The sequence below is a fragment of the Aethalodelphis obliquidens genome, unplaced genomic scaffold (genome assembly GCF_003676395.1).
Source record: "Aethalodelphis obliquidens isolate GAN/ISIS:26980383/991018 unplaced genomic scaffold, ASM367639v1 scaffold135, whole genome shotgun sequence".
In the NCBI taxonomy this organism is placed as follows: Eukaryota; Metazoa; Chordata; class Mammalia; order Artiodactyla; family Delphinidae; genus Aethalodelphis; species Aethalodelphis obliquidens.
In genome coordinates, this window is record NW_020838079.1 from 195,576 (window position 1) to 216,626 (window position 21,051).

The 21,051-nt window shown below is 43.3% G+C and overlaps 1 pseudogene; it reads left to right on the forward strand.

Moving 5' to 3' along the window:
- Positions 1–2,536: 2,536 nt before the first annotated feature.
- LOC113616378 (microtubule-associated protein RP/EB family member 1 pseudogene) lies at positions 2,537–3,917 on the forward strand (annotated as a pseudogene).
- Positions 3,918–21,051: the final 17,134 nt, after the last annotated feature.

Genomic DNA, 21,051 nt, shown 5'->3' on the forward strand with positions numbered 1-21,051 from the left:
GGCACTGTTGACTGGAAAAAAACACATAACCTAAAAGTTGAGAGTTATGTTTTATTCAGCAGACGTTCTGAGGACTTCTAGCCTGGGACACAGCATCTCAGATAATGCTGAGAAACTGTTCCTAAGAGCCAAGGGGGTGAGCCAGGATATACGGGAGTTTTTGCAACAAAAGACCAGGTAGTCGGAACATCAAAAGATTACTGTTAATGGAAGAAAACCAGATATCTCAAGTTAAGGAATTTAGCGCTTTCTATGTATGGGAAGATACAAGAGTCTGGGCTCACTGGAATCATTCCTTTGATATGCACCTCTGCTATCTGGGGCCAGTATCCTGTGCTTTCTCATCCTGAGTCTCCTCAGGGTACACCATCGGGGGTGGCTGCAGCAGTTGACTGCTAGGTGGCAGGCATCCTTTTTCTATCCTGAGTTTCCTTAGGGGCAGCTGTAATGTGGTGGCTTGATGGCTGCAACATCCAGGCAACATTTTAGTTCACAGCACCAAAGACAGGCAACGGATTTTAAATTGAGGGAAATAATTTGGGCCACAGAGGATTAGGAATGCAACCCTCAAATCTGAATAATAGCATCCATCCACCCATTCATTCGTTCACTTGTCCACTCCACAAATATTTCATGAATACCCCCCATGGGCCAGACCCTGAGCTGTGAGCTGGGGATATATTGATGACAAGACAGACAAGGATTCTATGTTTGAGGAACTGAGATTCTAGTGGGAGGAGACAGGCAAAAGCAAGAAAAGACTTAATTTCAGATAGTAATAAATGCTATGAAGAAAATAAAGCAGTATAATGATGTATAGAGTGGCTGAGGTATATCTCTAGGGGGGTTGAGAAAGGGACATAGGAGCTCTTCTGGGGGTTCTTGATCCCAGGTCAAGAGCCCGTGCCTTGAGTTGGTCAACACTACCTCATCCCGAGAGCAATTATATGCCATCTGCCCAAGGCAGGAGTCAGTTGCTAAGTGTAGCTCCCAGAGGTCTGTACACGGGGCTCTGGGTGTGAGGGGCTGGAAAGAGGGGGGTGTGAACATATTGTACCTGAATTGAAAGATTCTGGCATTAGTCGTCCTCTGGCAAAAGCTGTTGGTTGCATTAGGTGAAGTGATGGTAGAAGCCTGAGAGCTTACTCTTAGGTTCTTCTGCACTCCCAGGGAGGAGATGTCTGGCCAGTGCCCTTATGTCCATGCTCCTTCATGGTACCACCTTCACATGTGCACACACCACCTCATCTTCAAGACAGCCCAGGCACCGTCTCCACCATCACAACCCTTGTCACACTTGAATGCCCTTATTCATTACATATTTGGGCATCTCCAGAGCCTGGTACAGAATTGATGCCTAATAAATGCTTATAGAATGAAAGAATAAATGGTGACTGCTTTCCTTCTGCTTCCTCAACTGACTGGCTCATTCTCACTCACACATCAAGACTCAGCTCACAGACTTCCCTGGTGGCACAGTGGTTAAGAATTTGCCTGCCAATTCAGGGGACACAGGTTCAAGCCCTGGTCCGGGAAGATCCCACATGCTACAGAGCAACTAAGCCTGTAAGCCACAACTACTGAGCCACGTGCCACAACTACTGAGGCCCATGTACCTAGAGCCCGTTCTCTGCAACGAGAGAAGCCACCGCAATGAGAAGCCTGCACACCGTAACGAAGAGCAGCCCTGGCTCGCTGCAACTAGAGAAAGCCTGCTTGCACCAACGAAGACCCAACGCAGCCAAAAATAAATAAATTTATTTTTTAAAAAAAGACTCAGCTCACACAGTCGTCTTATCTCCTTGCGTCCCACCTGGGGAGCTCTTGCTCATCCTTTACTCCTTTTGTGAAGCTTTCCTTGACCTCTCCAGGCAGGGTTGGTCCCTCCCACCTCTGAGTGCTCCAGCACCTCCTATTCCCTCCCATCATAGCCCTGATTGCTCTAGGGGTGCTATCTGCTACTGCTCAGCCACGTCCCTTAACCTGTAATTTTCTCAGTGGCAAGGACTGCACGTTTCCGTTATCTCCACACCTCCAGCACTAGCCCCTAGAGGGCGCTCAATAAATATTAGTGGAATTGATGGAAAAAACAAATGAATTGTCGGTTTTGCTTAGAGCTTCCTAGGTAGTGGTGTGCTAGAGCTGGCTTGGGCTTGTGGCTCATGAGAGCCAATTGTTCAATATTTAGGAAACCTGTGAGCCAATTATTAAACGCAGCTATTGTTAAAAATTAAATTATAGGAGAAAACAGAAAACAAGCCAACATGAGGGATATTCTACCAAGTAAGTGACCGAATAAATGCAATATGGGATCCTGGATTGGATCCTAGAACAGAGAGAAGACTTTTGTGGAAAAATCGGTGAAATCCAAATAAGCTTTATACTTTAGTTATTAATGTTAATTTCTCAGTTTTGACACGTTTTATAATGATGTAAGATGTCAACATAAGGGGAAAGATTCTTGTTTTGTTCATTGTACTCTAGCCTTGAGAAAATGATGGAGAAAATGTTAATAATGTACATTAGGTCAGGCGGTTTGAACGAGACGAAGACGGAACCGGAGCCGGAAGATGGCAGTGAATGTGTACTCAACGTCGGTCACCAGTGATAACCTCAGTCGACATGACATGCTGGCCTGGATCAATGAGTCTCTGCAGTTGAATCTGACAAAGATTGAACAGTTGTGCTCAGGGGCTGCCTATTGTCAGTTTATGGACATGCTGTTCCCTGGCTCCATCACCTTGAAGAAAGTGAAATTCCAAGCTAAGCTAGAACACGAATACATCTAGAACTTCAAAATACTACAAGCAGGTTTTAAGAGGATGGGTGTTGACAAAATAATTCCTGTGGACAAATTAGTAAAAGGAAAGTTTCAGGACAGTTTTGAATTCGTTCAGTGGTTCAAGAAGTTTTTTGATGCAAACTATGATAGGAAAGACTATGACCCTGTAGCTGCCAGACAAGGTCAAGAAACTGCGGTGGCCCCCTCCCTTGTTGCTCCAGCTCTGAACAAACCGAAGAAACCTCTCAGCTCTAGCAGTGCAGCTCCACAGAGGCCCATTGCAACACACAGAACTACTGCAACCCCTAAGGCTGGCCCCGGGCGAGGTGCGGAAGAATCCTGGTGTGGGGACCTGGGATGACGAAGCAGCCGAATTGATGCAGCAGGTCAACGTATTGAAACTTACCGTCGAAGACTTGGAGAAAGAGAGAGATTTCTACTTTGGAAAGCTAAGGAACATTGAATTGATTTGCCAGGAGAACGAGGGGGAAAACAACCCTGTATTGCAGAGGATTGTGGACATTCTCTATGCCACAGATGAAGGCTTCGTGATACCTGATGAAGGGGGCCTGCAGGAGGAACAAGAAGAGTATTAACAGCCTGGACCAGCTGAGCATCATCCGAATTCTTCACTCCAAATCATGTGCTTAACTGTAAAATATTCCCCTTTATTATTCTTAGAGGACTCACTGGTTTCTTTTCATAAGCAAAAAGTACCTCTTCTTAAAGTGCACTTTGCAGAAGTTTCACTCCTTTTCCAATAAGTTTGAGTTAGGAGCTTTTACCTTGTAGCAGAGCAGTATTAACATCTAGTTGGTTCACCCAGGGAACAAAGAGGCTGACCATGGGGCTCACTGTGTGGATGCTGGTAGCACTGATGGCTGGAGAAGGGGGAGACCTCAGTAGAGATGTGTAAAGACTGGTTTGAATTTTAAGCTAATGTGAAATCTTGACAGAGAACGTTTTAATAAATAAATGCCTTAAGAGTATTTAAAAGATGCTTCCATATTTCAAAATGTAAAATGTAACATGACAGGAGCTTCTGTGTGTTTGACATTGTGTCTGGGAAGGAAGGGCCAGAACCTGGAACCTTTGGGAGCTGCTGTTCCCAGCCCTCACGGGGCTGCCTGATCCTCATAGGCGCAGACCTTGGCCCAAAAGGAAAGTTTGAAAAGTTGCTTTGTAAAGCCATTTAGTGTCCTTGACCAGTTGCATCCCTGATAAGAAGCAAGAGGCATTGTTGCCTGGATGAATAGAGGGTGTGTTTCAGCCCTGAGACGTGTTGAGTCGAAGAGCTTGATTTTCATAGAACATTTCTCTGGTGATTTTTCCAGTTATCCCTGATATTTCTATGTACTGTGTTTTGTTGTTGTTGTTGTTGTTGTTTGAAATGAGGTGTGTCCAGTTTTTAAATCTAACAACTACTTTTGGGGACTTGCCCGCATCTCTGGGATTTGAATGGGGGTTGTGTCCCATTTTACTGTCTTTTAAGTTTACATTTAACATGTTTCTCTTCTCTGCTCCCCTTGCCCACTGGGGACTCCTCTTTGGCTCCTTAAAGTTTGCTGCTTAGAGTGGAAGTTCAGCAGGCAGGTGATCATGCTGCAGGTTCTTTCTGGACCTCTGGCAAAGGGAGTGATCAGTGAAGGAAGGCCACTGCTACCTTGGGATCTGCAAGGCTGGGTGTTTTCGGTACCTGCTGTCCCCAGCCCTCCACTGTTATCGGAATACTTTGCCAGTGCACTAATCTCTTCAGAGATAAAAATGTTAGCGTGTTACTAAATGTTAATTTTCTTTTGCAGAAAATACAGTACCATGTCTGAGTTAATTATTAATATTTAAAATATTTCATTCCTTAACTCCCTCATTTGCTTTGCCCACAGCCTATTCAGTTCCTTTGTTCGGCAGAATTCTGCAAAATGTGTTACCCACTACTGAGATTGTTCTGCCCCTGATGTATTTGTATTGATTTGTTTCTGGTGGTAGCTTGTCCTAAAATGTCTGTAGCAAGCAGGTATTTTATGATAAAATTGTTGTGTAGTGCATGCTCTGTGTGGAATTCAGAGGAAAACCCAGATTCAGTGATTAACAATTCCAAAAAATGCAAGTCACTAGCCATTGTTCAAATAACAGTGGTGCTATTTCTCTTTTGTGACCTTTTAGACTTTTGTTGCCCTAAAATTCCATTTTATTGGGAAGCCATTTTCCACCTGGTCTGTCTTGACAGGGTTTTTTGCTACTTTAAACAGTTTCTAAATAAAATTCTGTATTTCAAGAGAAAAAAAATAATGTACATAAACTTAAAAGTGTTTCATATTTATAGCCCTGATATCCTCATCTCATCCTCAGAAATGATGTCCATCTTCATGAATAACACCCCAAAAATTGAAGAAATATGCTTCCAGTACATGGAAACTACTATCTGATTCAGCAAAGGAGTTGTTTGAATCATTGATGAATCTGTCAAGTTCCAACACTTCTTCACCATTTCACTTTCTTCTTACTCATTAACATAAATGAAAGTATCAACCACCATTCATGTAGGAACTACACTCACTCTTCTTTTTCAGCTCTAGGATGGCTATGGATGTAAGAGTTCAGCAAAATTAATGAACTCATTGTATGAAAATCAATTGGCTATATGGAATTTGCAATAGAGTATTATTTCATTGTTATTCATAAATTGTGTGTTTCACTTCTTACATAATAAGTAAATACATATATATATATATATATATATATATGTGTGTGTGTATATACATGCATGCATTTTTAAAAAAGCCAGTGGTTAAACATTTACCAGAACACCATTCATCCTAGGTATCAATTACTATTTCATCAAATGCATTGATGGAAAGAAAAGAACATTGCCGGGCACCTTCTCTGTGCCAAGCTGTGCTAGCTTTTTTATGTTCATCATCTCAGTTGCTCTTCACCTCAACTCTGCGAAGTGTAAGTATTATGGACATCATTTCTGAGGATGAGATGAGGATATTAGGGCTCAGAGAGGTTAAATGACTGGACCAAGGTCAAGTAATTGCTGTATAGTGGAGTCAGGATTAAACCCTACATCTGAGTTCAAAGCTAGTTGTATTAGTTTCCTATTGCCCCTGTAACAAATTACCACAAATTTAGTGGCTTAAAGCAACAGAAATATATTGTCTTACAGTTCTGGAGGTTAGACCTCTGAAATGGGTCTCATTGGAGTAAAATCAAGGTGTTGGCAGGGCTGCATTCCCTCTGGTGCTTCCAGCTTCTAGACACTGCCTGCATTCCTTGGTTTTTGTCCCCTTCCTCCATCTTCAAAACCAGTAACGGCCGGTTGAGTCTTTCTCATATCCCATCTCTCTGACCTTGCTTCTGTTGTCACATCTCCTTCTCTAACTCTGCCTCACATGCCCCCCTCTTTCACTTTATAAGGACCTTTGTGATTACATTATGCCCACCTACTACATGCAAGAGAGTCTCCCCATATTGAGGTCAGCTGATTAGCAACCTTAATTCCATCTGCAAACCTTATTTCCGAACTTTGCTATTTAACCTAACATATTCACAGGTTCTGGTGATTTAGGACACGGACATCTTTTGGGGGGGGGGCCATAATTTTGCCTACCACACTTATTCTTCTTCTATGACCCTTAACCACCTTGCCTCTTGTTTTAGGGGTTACATAATCCGATAGAAGGCCGATATTATTCTCCCTGACACCTGCATGCCACACATCTCCATGCCCTCCACTTTGGGTAAAGTGCCTTCTTTCCTTCCATTACTATCCCAGCTGCCAGAGAGCCCTGTGGGAGAATGGTTTCTAATCCCTGGGGCTTTTAATCCTGGACCTATATTTTACCTTGGCTCTTACTAAAGTGTTTTTTAAATAGTTTCCAGGATTTTTGTGGATTGCTGGCTATTTCAAAGCTCCTGTTCATTTTTTCCTTTCTCCAGTGCTTGTATGGGGCCAGAGCCCCCTTTCCTACATGGTACGTCTCATCGTACTGTGGTTTATCCATTCCCACCTTCTGGACCTGTTTCTAGTCACTAGCCAGGATCCTGCATTATTTATTTGTGCTTCTCACAGATTTTTACATTGCTGTATTCTAGAAAAGGCCTTGGACTTACTAAAATGGCCTTTCCCCATGCCTGCTGATGAGGCGTCTGTCTGTGTTTAATATTACTCTCTGACTGGCTTTTCAGAATCAGACCCTCTAAGTAGTAGTTCCCTATCTTCCCTTGTTTCCTCCACTCTGAGATTCCTGATTCTGGTCACAAGAAACCTCGTCCACTGAGACCAACCAAAGGCCAGAGGTTGCCGTTCCCCCAAGAAGCCTTCATAACAGCCAGATGCACCCCTTTACTACCTCTGAGCTCTGACTACAACCTTCTTGGTTCCCCCATCTATTCTTGCCAAAAGCCTCGTGCCCTTTCCTTCTGCCTATCAGATTCATACCCACACTTTGGGGCCTGGTCTGAATCTGACCACCTTGAGGAAAGTTTTCCAGATTATACCAACCCAAGGGACTCACGTCCTCCTCTGAGCACCTCCAGAACTTATTGTCAGTAACACTTATTTTGACAGTGTATCATCTACCATAATGGACAGGTCATAAACCGGTGGCTGGTGGGCCGAATAATGCCCACAGATATGTTTGGTTTAGTCTGCTTGTGGTTTGTTTCTTTTCTAAATTATTTGTTAACAAGTCACAATTAGTAATCTTTCCATTCAATCTGGATTTCTGGCTTCTTTGAAAAACAGAGAAGTCTAGTAATACTGGCTCTGCATTCTCACAGGTTAGTAGTTAGCTGGATTGGGGTGATGGCTTCCCTGTTAGATGGAGCTCCTGCTCTCCAGTTCGCCACAGTTCCCACCACTCCCTATTATTATTATTATTATTATTATATTACTCCAGCCTCCTTCTCTCATTTATAGTAGTTGCCTGGCTCCTCAAGGCATTCAGAAATTCTGAAATATTCCACACTTATCTAAATGTCCAGCTGTATTAGAGTCTCTTGGAGGAAAGAAACTTTATTTTGAATTTATTTTGTTTCTCCCATGCATCTCTGTACCTAGTAGATGCTCAATAAGTATTGAGAGAATAAAGACTTTCCTGAATCATCCTCCAGATGACTCTAGAATGTGTAAAACTTTACTTTTACTCCAAGGTAAAGCTTTATAAATGTACTGTCTGTTGAGAAAGTATCAATGTACCTGACTCATGCTAGATGCCTCAGAACAACAGAGGAGGAAACCGAGGCTCAGAGAGCCTATGCAGTAGGGCTGGGGCTGGAGATCTGGTCGTTTCTGGGGTAAGGGCCAATGCCTGTGCTTGATGAGGAATCTCTCCTAAACGTCAATGCTGGAAGCAGAGAGGAGCTGCCCCTGGGACTCTCTGGTAATGTTTGTCCACAAACTTTGAGAGTTACTTTGTTTGGATAGAGATTAAGCAGTTACTAAATGTCCTTTCTGTGCTGGGCATTTATGAAGTAACTCTGCACTTATTCTTGGGCTATCAGGAATTCTGAGCTTCCTGGGCAGCTCACTGAAAAGCTGAGGGACATACAGCTAGATTGAACCTAATTGTTCATGGCATTTGGAGCCCCTTTGGTGAGTCACGTTCAACTGAGAGAAGCATCTGCTTATTTCCTTGCCCATATGTGCACAGAGATTGTGCTATTCCCTCATGCCATCACTGGTGGTACTGATGTGTGGTGTGGGATGGGAAAACATGCAGAAATGATGCATGTTTCATTGCGCAGCAGCAAGCAGAAAGGAATGTGAGAATACCGTAGACTCCCGCTGGGGCAGAAATCTGGTGTCATGTGTTGCTAAACAGCTGCAGGAAAATTTGTCTGGACCCGTGGAGGCAGAGAGGTGGGTTCACCAGACTTTGGTTCTGAGTAACTTTGAGGGCAAAGAGGTTGTACAGGAAACAGATATGGTGCATCTAGAAGCTTGACCCTGGAGGCTTCATCTGCCTTCTTTGCCACCCTGCCCCCTCCAGCCACCACCAGTTCCAGCTGTGGCTAGGAGAGGAGGGAAGCGGGAAGCCTTCAGCCCCAGGTTCCTGTAGGTCTGATGTGCTCACAGGCCCTGCTTAGGGCCACCGAAATGCTCAGACAGAAGGAGCTCCTGGGCCAGTCCTAAAGGAGGCAAGATAGGGCAGGGGTCGTGTGGGAGAGGCAGGGCAAAGGATTCATATGGGGGCTTTTATCCTTCAGACTCTATAGGAGTTTATAGGACTATAAGAAACATGGAATCCGTAACCTTGGACTCACCTAGAACCGGGTTCAAGCCCCTCCTCTATTCCTACAAGGGTGGCCTTAGGCAAGTCATTAATCTCTCCAAACCCAAGTTTACTTCTTTCTGTATAGTGTGAGGAGTCACGAGGCGATGTTTGTATGGGGCCTGGTCCATATTTTAAGAGATGGGAGCTGTGAGCTTTCTAATGATGCAACTGAGCAATAAGCTATCATATTGGTTATTATTTATTGTGGGATTACTATGGGCCAGACACTGTGCTAAACCATTTCAGTCCATTCTCTCTTTTTTTTTAATTAATTAATTAATTTTTATTTATGGTTGTGTTGGGTCTTCATTTCTGTGCGAGGGCTTTCTCTAGTTGTGGCAAGCGGGGGCCACTCTTCATCGTGGTGCACGGGCCTCTCACTATCGCGGCCTCTCTTGTTGTGGAGCACAGGCTCCAGACGCGCAGGCTCAGTAATTGTGGCTCACGGGCCCAGCTGCTCCGTGGCTTGTGGGATCTTCCCAGACCAGGGCTCAAACCCGTGTCCCCTGCATTGGCAGGCAGATTCTCAACCACTGCGCCACCGGGGAAGCCCCCCATTCTCTCTTTAATCTTTCAAAGATAAAGAAATTGAGTTACAGAGAGGAAGAGTGACTCATCGAAGGTCATCCAGCCAGTAAATGACAGAACCAGCACACACTCGATACAGAGCAGTTCCAGAGCCCACACTTCCAACCAGACCACCTGCCACGCATTTGTTCCACTTCACACATGAGGAAACTTGAGGTCCAGGAGGCACTAGCATCAGAGACAGAGCTTAGGGCTTTAGATGTCTGGCTCTGCTAGTTAACATGCTGTGTGACCTTGGGCAAGTCATTCAACCTCTCTGAGCTTCAGTTTCCTGATTTGGAAAACATCTGAGTCCAAAGCCTCTGGCAGCCTGTACAGTGAGAAGCAGTATCCTATGGGAGAAGGTGGAGGGGAGGGAGCTCAGAATCTACCAGAGACAGAGAATGAGAAGAAATGGGTGTGACTGGCTTTACAAACTGGAGGCAAGTCTGGAATAGAAACTTACCAGAGTGAACATGACCAGTTCACACCACCCATTTAGCAGAGAGCCCACAGAGGCGGGAGGGGGGGGCGGGGGGGCGGGGGGTTCGGTGGGGGGAGGCAGGGGGGCCGGCAGGAGTATGGCCAGCTTAGCCGGCACCCACACAGTGAGCTGCTGTTGCCACCTAGGGGACAGGCAGTGACCATGAACTTGGGCTGAGCAGTACAGCACATTCCCATCTCCTGCTGGTTTCCGGAGTGGAAAGGGGCGGCCAAGCCTTGCTCCAGGAGTGGGGAGGAGAGTGAGGAAAAGGAACGGAGTGCTGCCTCTGCTTTGGGAGTTATAAATAAATCCATCTGGAAGTGTTTGGGGGCTGTGGGAGCCTGAGGCCGGCCTCTGCAATTCAGGCCATGTGGCACACATTTCCATTTACACCAGACCCGCCCCCCAGTCCCAAGAGACTGTCTGATTGGGCCTGTCTGTTCCAGCCGGAGCTGGGCAGGAACCTCTCAGGCCTCCACTCTGCTTCCAGCCTCCGCCCTAACCCTCCCCTCCTCCCAGGCCAACTCCAGCAAGATCATGTGTGAGAAGGTACTTCAAAAAGTTCACGTGCTATTCAAGTGCTGGTTGAATGAATGAATGAGTTTCAATTCATCATTTAACTGGCAGTACGTTCTGCTCGCTAGGAAGGGACCCCGTGGTAGTTCTGGAAGGTGACGTGTTCTTGACTTTTAGCCTCCATCTCAGGATCGTCTTTACCCTTCCCAGCTAAGGCTGGCTAAGGGACAAAGGCACTGCCCAAGTCTTGTTTGTTTTTCTACCCCCAGCACCAGGGCAATGCTCAGTAGGTGTTGCTTATATGAAGGGGTGAGTCAATTTATTAATTTAACAAACACTCATTGCACACCCTCATGTGCTGTGCACTCTGCTGAACACAGTAGAGAACAAAATAGACAGAATTCCTGCCCTCAACTGAGCTCGTGGTCACAGTGTTTCTCAGTGAGAGTACTATTGGCACGTGGGGTGAGACGATTCTTTGCAGTGTGGGATGGTCCTGTGCATTGCAGGATGTTCAACATCCTGACTTCTGGCCCACTTAGCACCCTGGAGTCATTGTGACAGCGAGAAATGCCTCTACACATTCCCAAATACTTCCAGGGGCTGGGAGGGCCCACCCCTGGCTGAGGACCACTGCTGAGGGACTTGACAGGACATGCGGGAAGGAAGGCCATCCCCAAGGTATGAACGTGTTGAGTCCTCCAAGTCCACATGGAATTGGTGGTTTAGAACTGGGAAATCAAATTTGTCCCAGAAAGGTGTAAAATAATCCTTCAGTGGCTGAGTTAGGCCCCAGAAGCCTGTAAGGTAGCCTAGGTCCACAGTTTCCTCGGGCTGGCTTAGGGCTGAGCTGCAGGCACCCTGATGGCAGTTTTGAACATGATGAGATGATGAGATGGTATTTTGAGAATGTTCAGAAAACAACCACTATTTGATCCCAGGTGCACGTTAGAAGTCAACCTCAAGATATAGATTTGGGATAAATCCACTTTGAAGTGGGAGTTAGGGTTGAGACCCAGCATCCGTTAAGATCATCAAGGGAGAAGATATTGGGGAAAAGGTGAAGAATGAATTCAGAACAGAGGCTGAAGCTGGAGAAGTAGGCCCTGGGGGCACCTCTGCCCCTTCGTTTCCATTCCCAAGGTTAGCACCCTAGTTCAGGGCCTCTGCTCATGCCACGACCATTGCAGCAGCCTCCTAACTGGCCTCCGTTTTTCTTCTGGTCTCTCTGCCTTCCAGAATTATCTTCGTAAAACCTGGCTTTCATCACGTCCCTTCTCAGCATTCACAAGGTCCACCCTCACACCCTAACCCCCTCAGTCACGCTGCCCAGCAAGCTGGCTCCAGATTCTCCTTCAAGGATTGTTGGTGCTCATCTCCTAGACCTTACCATCTGGCCACACAGAGCGCCAAACACACACTGTCCTTCTTTCACCGATGCCACCTCCTCCCCTGGGATACCCTTTGACCCCCTCTCCATTTGGAAAAATAAATTCAGGCTTCAAGGCTGAGTTCAAGCCTCCGCTCTTTTGTAAAGCTTTCCCCCACCCCTCAGAGGCGAGCACACTTTCCCATCTCTGTACCTCCCTCTCCAGCTCTTCATAACACTGTGGGGCTTCTGTCTCTCCCACTAGATTGAGAGTTCCCTGAGGGCGGCAGCCATGTTTTGCTTTGTCATCCCATTACCCAGCCTAGTGTGAAGGGACGGGAAAGTGGGCTTGGGGATGGGCTGGTAGGACAGGGCAAAGAGAAAGTACAGTGGTTTCCCCCAAGCCTGACAATGCATCCACTTGAGCCACTTTTAACTGCTCTCTCCATAAGCACTGTCTTCGGATGAGGGTTAGTGAAAGAGCTAAGGGAGAGAAGGAAAAAGATGGAGAGCCAAGGTGTGGGCAGGCAGAGGGGGCTGAATGGAGAAGAGAGGAGAGGCTGAGAGGATGAAAGAGGAGAGGAGAGAGCCACGGTCTGCTTCAACAGCTTTCCATACATAGAAATTCAAACAACCTGGAACGGAATAAGAAAAGATTTGGGACTCTGGAAATGAAAGCAGCTGCCTAGGCAGGTCAGCTGAATGTACGGTTAATTAATAGGCATTAATGCCCTTCAGTGACCAGCTGTGCATGGAATCACGTCCTGCTGGGATCAAATGCCAGCTGCCCAGGATGCCCATTTAGTAAAGAGCAAAAAACAGCATTGGCATAAAAGAGCCAGAGAATTCCTCAGAGAGATCTTCCTAAGGGCAACGGGGGCCACTGGAACTCCATAGTTGCACCATACCACTGGCCTGGCTCTTGCCAAAGATAAGGGGACACGAGAAGAAAAACAACATGTAGTGAGCAGCTAGTATCCCAGAGGCCACACCAGACACATTTTACGCACACAAGCTCTTTTGATCCTTAATGCAACTCTGTGAGGTAGGTATCGTCTCTATTTTACAGGTTAGAAAATTGAGGTCCTTGGAGGGTTAAGAATCTTACCCAAGGGCACATAGGTTCAAAGTCCTGGATCCAGGATTCCAGTGCAGTTCATCCCCTCCCTGATTGGCAGCAATTTTCTCCTTGGTCTTGCTGACTTTGGCTGTGGGGCTGATCTCTGGGTTGATTTCTCTGAACATAAACAAAATACCATCAGTTTTTCCTGGCTCTGGAATGAGTCCTCAGAATCATGTGCTGTTTTCCAGTTTGCAGCTGGGTGCCTTTGCTGGGTGTTCACGAATATGAAGCAATAGGCCTTGTCCTGAGCATCAACAGTGTGCACTCAAAAAATGCCAGGGTGCTTTTCTTCCCAGAAGATACTTCAGGCTGGGGGCTTTTAGCCCGTGGAGCCGAGTTTTCTATTTTCTCTTTCTTCCCAATGATCTGCCAGTGATCTGGTTGATGGCTGCCAGGCAAAATTTAAAATCCTTATCAAAATCATGGTACCTTTGAGATGTTGCCCACACTGTGTTCTGACTATCCCTGGGACCCATCCCTATCTGCTCAGTGGTTGATGGATGCCATCCATCTGCTGCCAGCCTGTGAGTGATGGTGAGCAGAGGACAGGAGGTAGGAACAGGGCAGGCGTGGACAGTGTTTCCCAGAATTCTGATGTGACATGGTTAGGCCAACTCACGGAGGAGCCAGTGGAGGCAGAGGCTGGACCCAATTGGGGGCACAATGGCACGCAGCACAACCCCCATAGAGTTGTGGCTTTAGGGTGGGGTAGGTTGGCTAGAAAGTCTGTGATGATAGTTTTATGGAATTGTTCTGGAGTCAGGTACACTCTGGGAACCTTTGGGGCTGGGCCTTTGGCCTAGAGTTGTGTGTCCTACACAAGTGGTAATGGATTAGGATTATCGAGCCGCATGCAGGGCCTTCTGAAATCTTGTGGAGTGACAGAATTTTCAGTGATATTCAGTGTTAAGAGGTGACAAGTCTCTGATCTTGGGTTTGGGCTTTCGCTCTGGTCATTTTAGTGAACAGGATTTTTTGGCATCCCCTTCAAAATCTATTTCAAATCGGACCACATCTCACCACCTCCATTGCTACCACCTAGTCCAAGCCATCATCCTCTCTTGCCTGTCACTAGTCTCCTAAAATGATGCTGTTAAAACATAGTCTATGTCAGTCTTTTACTCAACATCCTCTAATTGTTCCCCATCTCACTCATATTAAAAGTCTTTAGGGTAGCCTGCGAGGCCCTCAGAATCTGCCACCCCCCTTACCTCCCTGACATGATCTCCTACAAATCCTTCCGTCACCTCCTTCATCCCAGCCACACTCGTCTCCTGATCATTCTTTAAGCTTTCCAGGTGCATTTGTGCTTTGTGCCTGCTTTTCCTTCTGCCTGGAATGCTTTACCCTAGTGTATCAGTCAGGATCCTGGGAGAGAGTGGTTATGGGAACTGGGGAAAGGTTGTTGTATGGAGAAGGCCACCTGACAGGAATTGTGGTCTTTGGTGGAGGGATGCAGCCAACCCGTGATGAACCTGCACAGCGAGAGCTGATGAAAAAAATCTCACTTTCTCTTTCCTTCTGATCTCCTTGCAGGTGCCTCCCATTGGTCAAACCTAACCCGAAGCCAGAGGGCGAGGGAACCTGTCGATGCAGTCTATACAGGTCAGCCTACCAAGGCACGAAGCTGGGTGGAAAAGGGTGGACAAGATCTGGAGGGGCAAATGGAAAATGTGCACAACCTCTGCATAGCTTTGTAGCTGGCTCCCTCACTCCCTCCAGCCCTCCACTGAAATGTTACCTTCTCAGTGAAGCCTTCTCTGGCCACCATTTCTAAAATTTCAGCCCCCAGCACCCAACACCTTACATCCATTCATAATATGCTTTCGTATAGCACTTAATACCACATAACATATAATTTATTTATCTTGCCTATCATCTGCTCCCCCACTAGAATGGGAGTTCCATGAGGGCAGGGACTTTGTTTGATTCATTGCTATTATCACTGCCTAGAATAGTATACAGTAGGTGCTCAATAAATATCTTGTCAATGAATGAAGCACTCTCAGAGGCCCCCCTACGGTGAGTCTGCTCTCAGCCAGGCACAGCTGGGGGTAGGTGTTCAATTGTTGTTCATGCCTGCTGCTCTCAGTTTTCTCCAAAGAGGCTCGACTGCTGCTGCGGTATTTCAAGTCAGAGGGTGGGGAGGCCTTTGGTGCCCTCAGCATCGAAACTTGCATGACAGTTTGTCAACTCGAACCTTATGGAGACTGCTGTTGCATTGATTAGCATGGGCTGAGCTTTGTGTATTTTTAAGTCAGCAGCAGTGGGTAGATTCACAGTCATGGGGACATTGGCCCTTCCAGGTGGTACATCCATACCTCAATAGTAGTGCTAATGGGCCTGTTTCCAAATAAGGTGGGCCCAGGAGGCACTTCCTTGAGGCTCAAGGGCAGGGGGATGTGAGCTGGGCCCTCTGGCCACAGTGGTGGTGAAACAGGGATAGGTCAGATCAGGACAAGCAAAACAGGTTTGAATTCCTAGTATTCTGTAGCTGTGTCCAGGATAATGTTTTTACTATACAAGTGGTATATGAAGATATTCTCATTGTGAAAAAAAATCAAACAGTCCAGCTACAGTTAAAATCCTCTTCCCTCCCCAGGTCTGCTCCCCAGAGGTAACAACCACTGTTATCAGCAAAGAGCGCTCTCTTCCTAATCTCTTTCTATGTATACATAGTTTGGTTGTATGTGGGTATTTAAAAATAAATGGTATTACACGGTATATATTGATCTGTAACTTGCTTTTTTTCAGTTAACAATGTATCTTGGAAACCTTACCATGTCAGGACACATGGATCTAACTCACTCTTTTTCAATCAAACTTTTCATTTTGAGGTAATTGAAGATTCACATGCAGTTTAAGAAATAATAGATCCCATATACCCTTTACCCAGTTTTCCTCAATGACAACCTCTTGCAAAACTATAGGACAATATCACCAGCAGGATAGTAACACTGATACAGTCAAGATACAGAACATTTTCATCACCACAAGGATCCTTCAAGTTGCCCTTTCATAGCTACACTCAGTTTTCTCCCCACCCCCCACCTCCTCCTTAACCCCTGGCAACCGCTAATCTGTTCTCCATTTCTAAAATTAGGTCATTTTGATAATGTTATGTAAATAAAATCATCCAGTATGTAACCTTTAGGGATTGTTCGGTTTTAAGTCAATATAATTATCTGGAGATTCATCCAGGTTGTTGTGGGTATCAACGGTCTGTTTTTTTTAATTGCTGAGTAGTTTTCCATGGCTTGGATATACCACAAATAGTTTATCCATTCGCCTGTTGAAGGACATATGGATTATTTCCAGTTTGGGGCTATTATAAATAAAGCTGCTATGAACAGTCATGTAACAGGTTTTTATGTGAACAGAAGTTTTCATTTCTCTGGGATACATGTCCAAGGGTACAATTGCTGGGTCATATGGTAGTTGCAAGTTTAGCTTTTAAAGTAACTTGCCAAACTGTTTTCCAGAATAGCCATACCATTTTACATTCCCATCAGCAATGAATGAGGGATCCAATTTCTTGGCGTCTTCTCCAACATTTGGTGCGGTCATTTTAAAAAATTTTTAGCCATTCTAATAGGTATGTAGTATATTTTATTGTGGTTTTAATTTGCATGTCCCTAATAGCAAGTGATAGAACATCGTTTTATGTGCTTATTTGCCATCCATATAGCCTTCTCAATGAATTATCTGTTCATGTCATTGTTTGATTGTCATGTATAAAATCTAGCCTGTATGCCTAGCTCTAGATTTCGAATATTTTCCTTTCTGTAAAAATTTTATAGTTTTACAGTTAAGTTCGTGATGCATTTTTTCAGCTTTATTGAAATATAATTGACATATAATATGGTGTAAGTTTAAGGTGTACAACATGATTTGGTGCACATATATATGTTTCAAAATGATTACCAAAATAAGATTAGTTTGTGATGCATTTTAAGTTGATTTTTTGGGAATTTTGATAGGAATTGCACCAAACCTGTATATAAATTTGGGGAGAATTGACATCTTTACTATGTTGAGTCTTCTAATCCATGAACACAGTATATTTCTCAATTTATTTAGGTCTCTTTGAATTCTTTCATCAGCATTTTGTAGTTTTTAGCATACAAGTCCTATACGTGTCTTGTTATATTTACACTTAAACATTTTATTTTGAGAAACTGTAAATGGTATTGTATTTTTAAATTTTGGCATCCATTTGTTCATTGCTGGTATGTAGAAATATGATTTATTTCTGTATGCGTATCTTGTATCCTGCAACCTTGCCAAACTCACATATTACTTCTAGGAACTGTTTTGTAGTTCCTTGGGGCTTTCTACATATACCGTCAGATTATTTCCAAATAGGGACAGTTTTATTTCTTCCTTTTCAATCTGTATGCCTTTTATTTCCTTTTCTTGCCTGATTGTACTGGCTAGAACTTCCAGCATTATGTTGAATTCGAGTGGTGAGGGCAGACATTCTTGCCTTGTTCCCAATCTGAGGAGGAAAGCATTATCTTTCACCATTAAGTTTAGTGTTAGCTGTTAAGTGTTTTGTAGATGCTCTTTTTCAAGTTGAGGAAATTCCTTTCTTTTCCTATTTCTGAGAGGGTTTTTATTTTTTCTTTTTATCATAATGGGTGTTGGATTTTGTTAAGTGCTTTTTCTGCATTGATTGATATAATTGTGTGATTGTTCTTCTTTAGTCTGTTAAAATGGTGGATTGCATTGACTTATTTTCAGATATTGAAACTGTCTTGCATCTCTGGAATAGACTCCACTTGATAATGGTGTATAATTCTTACTGAATTCTAAATACTAATGTTGTGTTGAGGAGTTTTACTTCTATTTTCATGAGGGATATTTGTCTGTAGTTTTCGTTTTTGTGTGCGACTGTCATCTGGTTTTGGCATCAAGATAATACTAGCTTCATAAAATTATTTGGGAAGCATTTTCTCCTCTTCTATTTTCTGGAAGAGATTGTGTAGAATTGGTGTTAATTCTTTAAACATTTGGTAGAATTCTCCAGTGAAACCATGGGACCTGGGTATTTCTTTTTTGGGAGTTTTAAAATTACGAATTCAATTTTCTTAATAGTGATAGGGCTATTCAAATCATCTATTTCCTACTGAGTGAGTTTTGGGCATTTGTGTTTTTCAAGGAATTGGTCAGTTTCATCACAATTCTCTAAGTGTATAGAGTTGTTCTTAGTGTTTATTCCTTTATTATCCTTTTGATGTCTGAAGGGTCTGTAGTGATATTCATTTCGTTCCTGATATTAATAACTTGTGTTTTCTCTTTTTTTTTCCTCTCGCTGTAGGTCTTACTGGAGTTTGTCAGTTTTGCTGATCTTTGTTTCATTGATTTTCTCTAATTGTTTTCCTGTTTTCAATTTTATTGATTTCTGCTCCTAATTTCCTTTCTTCTGGCTTTATCTTGTGCTTTTTTTTCTAGTTTCTTGAGGTAGAAACATAGATTATTGATTTGACACTTTTCCTGTTTTCTATAAATTTCCATTTACCCACTGCTTTAGTTGCATCCCACAAATTTTGCTGTGTTGTATTTTCATTTTTATTCTGTTCAATGTATTTTTTTAAATTCTTCTTGAGATTTCATCTTTGACCTATGGATTATTTAGAAGTGTGCTGTTTGGTTTTCAAGTGTTTAGATATTTCCTGTTATCTTTCTGTTATTATTGATTTCTAGTTTGATTCCATTGCAGTCACAAAATACATTTCATTTTATTTCAATTGTTTTTTTCTTAACTTGTTAAGGCTTGTTTTATGGCACAGGGTATGGTATAACATAGCTTGTTCCATGGGCACTTGAAAAGAATGTGTAGTCTTCTTTGTTGAATGGAGTGTTCTATAAATGTTAAATTAGAAACCGTTGGTTGAGGGTGTTGTTGAGTTCTGTATCCTTGCTGATTTTCTGTCTAGTAGGTGCATCCCAGCTCCCCACTCAGCCTTCTTCAACATCACCCCAGTATGGAGGTTACCCCTGGTTACAGTTCAGCAAGGGTGAAAGTCTGTGTTTTCAACCCTTTCTTTGCAGGTGGGGTTGAGGGTTGGGGCCACATTTTTCTTTTCCTGTGATGTTTGGCTGTACTAGAGCAGTTAGTGTCTAAAATTTTCTATCTGGCTGGTATACCGCCTTTTCTGGTCCTTTGGTTAGAGACATAGATATTTTTGTTTTTGTTTTTTGTCTGCACCCATTGGTGTTTCCATGTTGCAAGCTTTTTAAGCTCCAACTCTGAGATACATGAGGCAAAACAAATCCAGGGAACTTACCACTGTGTCATTCCTCGAGTCCTGAGGTCTCTCTGGTGTCCCTTCTCTCCACCTTTCAGAGTCTTCTTGTGTCTCTTTTATTTATAATGTTCAAGAGTTTCAGTTGTACTTAGTTTTTAGTTTTACTTAGTGAGGGAATCGGGGGACAAAAGTTTATCTACTCCATCTTCCCAGAAGCAGAAGTCCTAACTTACTCTTTTAAAATGTTACACAATTTTGCAGAGTATGACATTTATAAGGGTTTATTTAACTACTTACCCATTTGATGAACTCAGGTTGTTTCTAAATTTTGACAGCTGATATTTCAATAAGAATCCATTCAATAAACATTTGTGTACACGTGCAAGAGCTTTTTTGGGATAGATGCGAAGAAGTAGAGTTGCTGGGTAATAGGGGATGTGCATTTTACATACTAATAGGTATTACCAAATTCCTACCTGTGATGCCTGTCCTCCACCCAGCAGTGTATGAGAGTATCAGTTTTGCTCAGCTCCATGCCAACACTTGATAGAATCAAACTTTTAGTTATCAGTGTAATGGGTGAAAGATGGTATCTGATGGTTCTTTTCATTTGCCTTTCCTTGATTACTAGAGGTTGTGAATTTTCCCAAATGTCTATTAACCATTTGTAACTCTCCTTTTGAATTGAGTGACCATATACTTTGCTATATATCTTTTGAGTTGTCTGCCTTTTTTATTGATTTATGGAAATTATATATGGAGATTAATTTTTATATAATATATATAGCAAATAATATTTTCCCCAATTTATCATTTGTCTTTTAACTTTATTGATGGTGTCTTTCATCTAAGAAATGTTCTGATGTAGATTCAAATTTATCAAGCATTCCTTCATGGCTTTTGTGTTGTGTATGTGTGTTGTTTAAAAAGGATTTCTCTACACCAGAGTCACAAATATATATGCCTACGTGCTTCTCATTGTGGTTATAGGTATGTTTTATTTTTTCATATTTAGTTGTTTGAGCTGTCTGGAATGTCTGTGTATCTGTGTGCCTGTGTGCCTGTGTGCAGGCATGTACTATGAGGCAGAAATCTAATTTAGTGTTTTTCAAATGGAAAACCAGTTGTTCTATTGAATAGTTCATCCTTTCACCACAGACTTATAAATGACATATTATTTATTTAATATCTTATTACATGAGTTGGCTAGGGAGCTCTCTGTTCTCTTTTATTCATTTACTTGTCTATTTCTGTGCCAAAGCCACACCCTATTAATTATTATAGATTTGATACCTTATATAATGAATCATCATTCATTGTCCTTTTTCCTCCAAAATGTTTTAGCTCTTCTTGTACACATTCTCTTTCATATGGATGTTCAAATCAATTTGTCAAGTTCTATGAAAAATTCCTGTGGAGATTTGATTGGAACAGCAATTAGTTTATAGATTAATTTAGGGAGAATTGACATGTTTTCTACTTTTCCCCACACAACTTTTCCTCCTTCATGAAGAATATTGGAGCCCACGTGAAAAATGCTTAGGGGCTAAAGAACACACATAAGCCCCTCCTACACAAACACACACACACACACTTGTTTCTGTGTATTTGTGAAAGCCTACGCTTAGGCTCCAAGGGTAAATATCTATTGGAAACATGGACTCTAGGCACTAGGGCT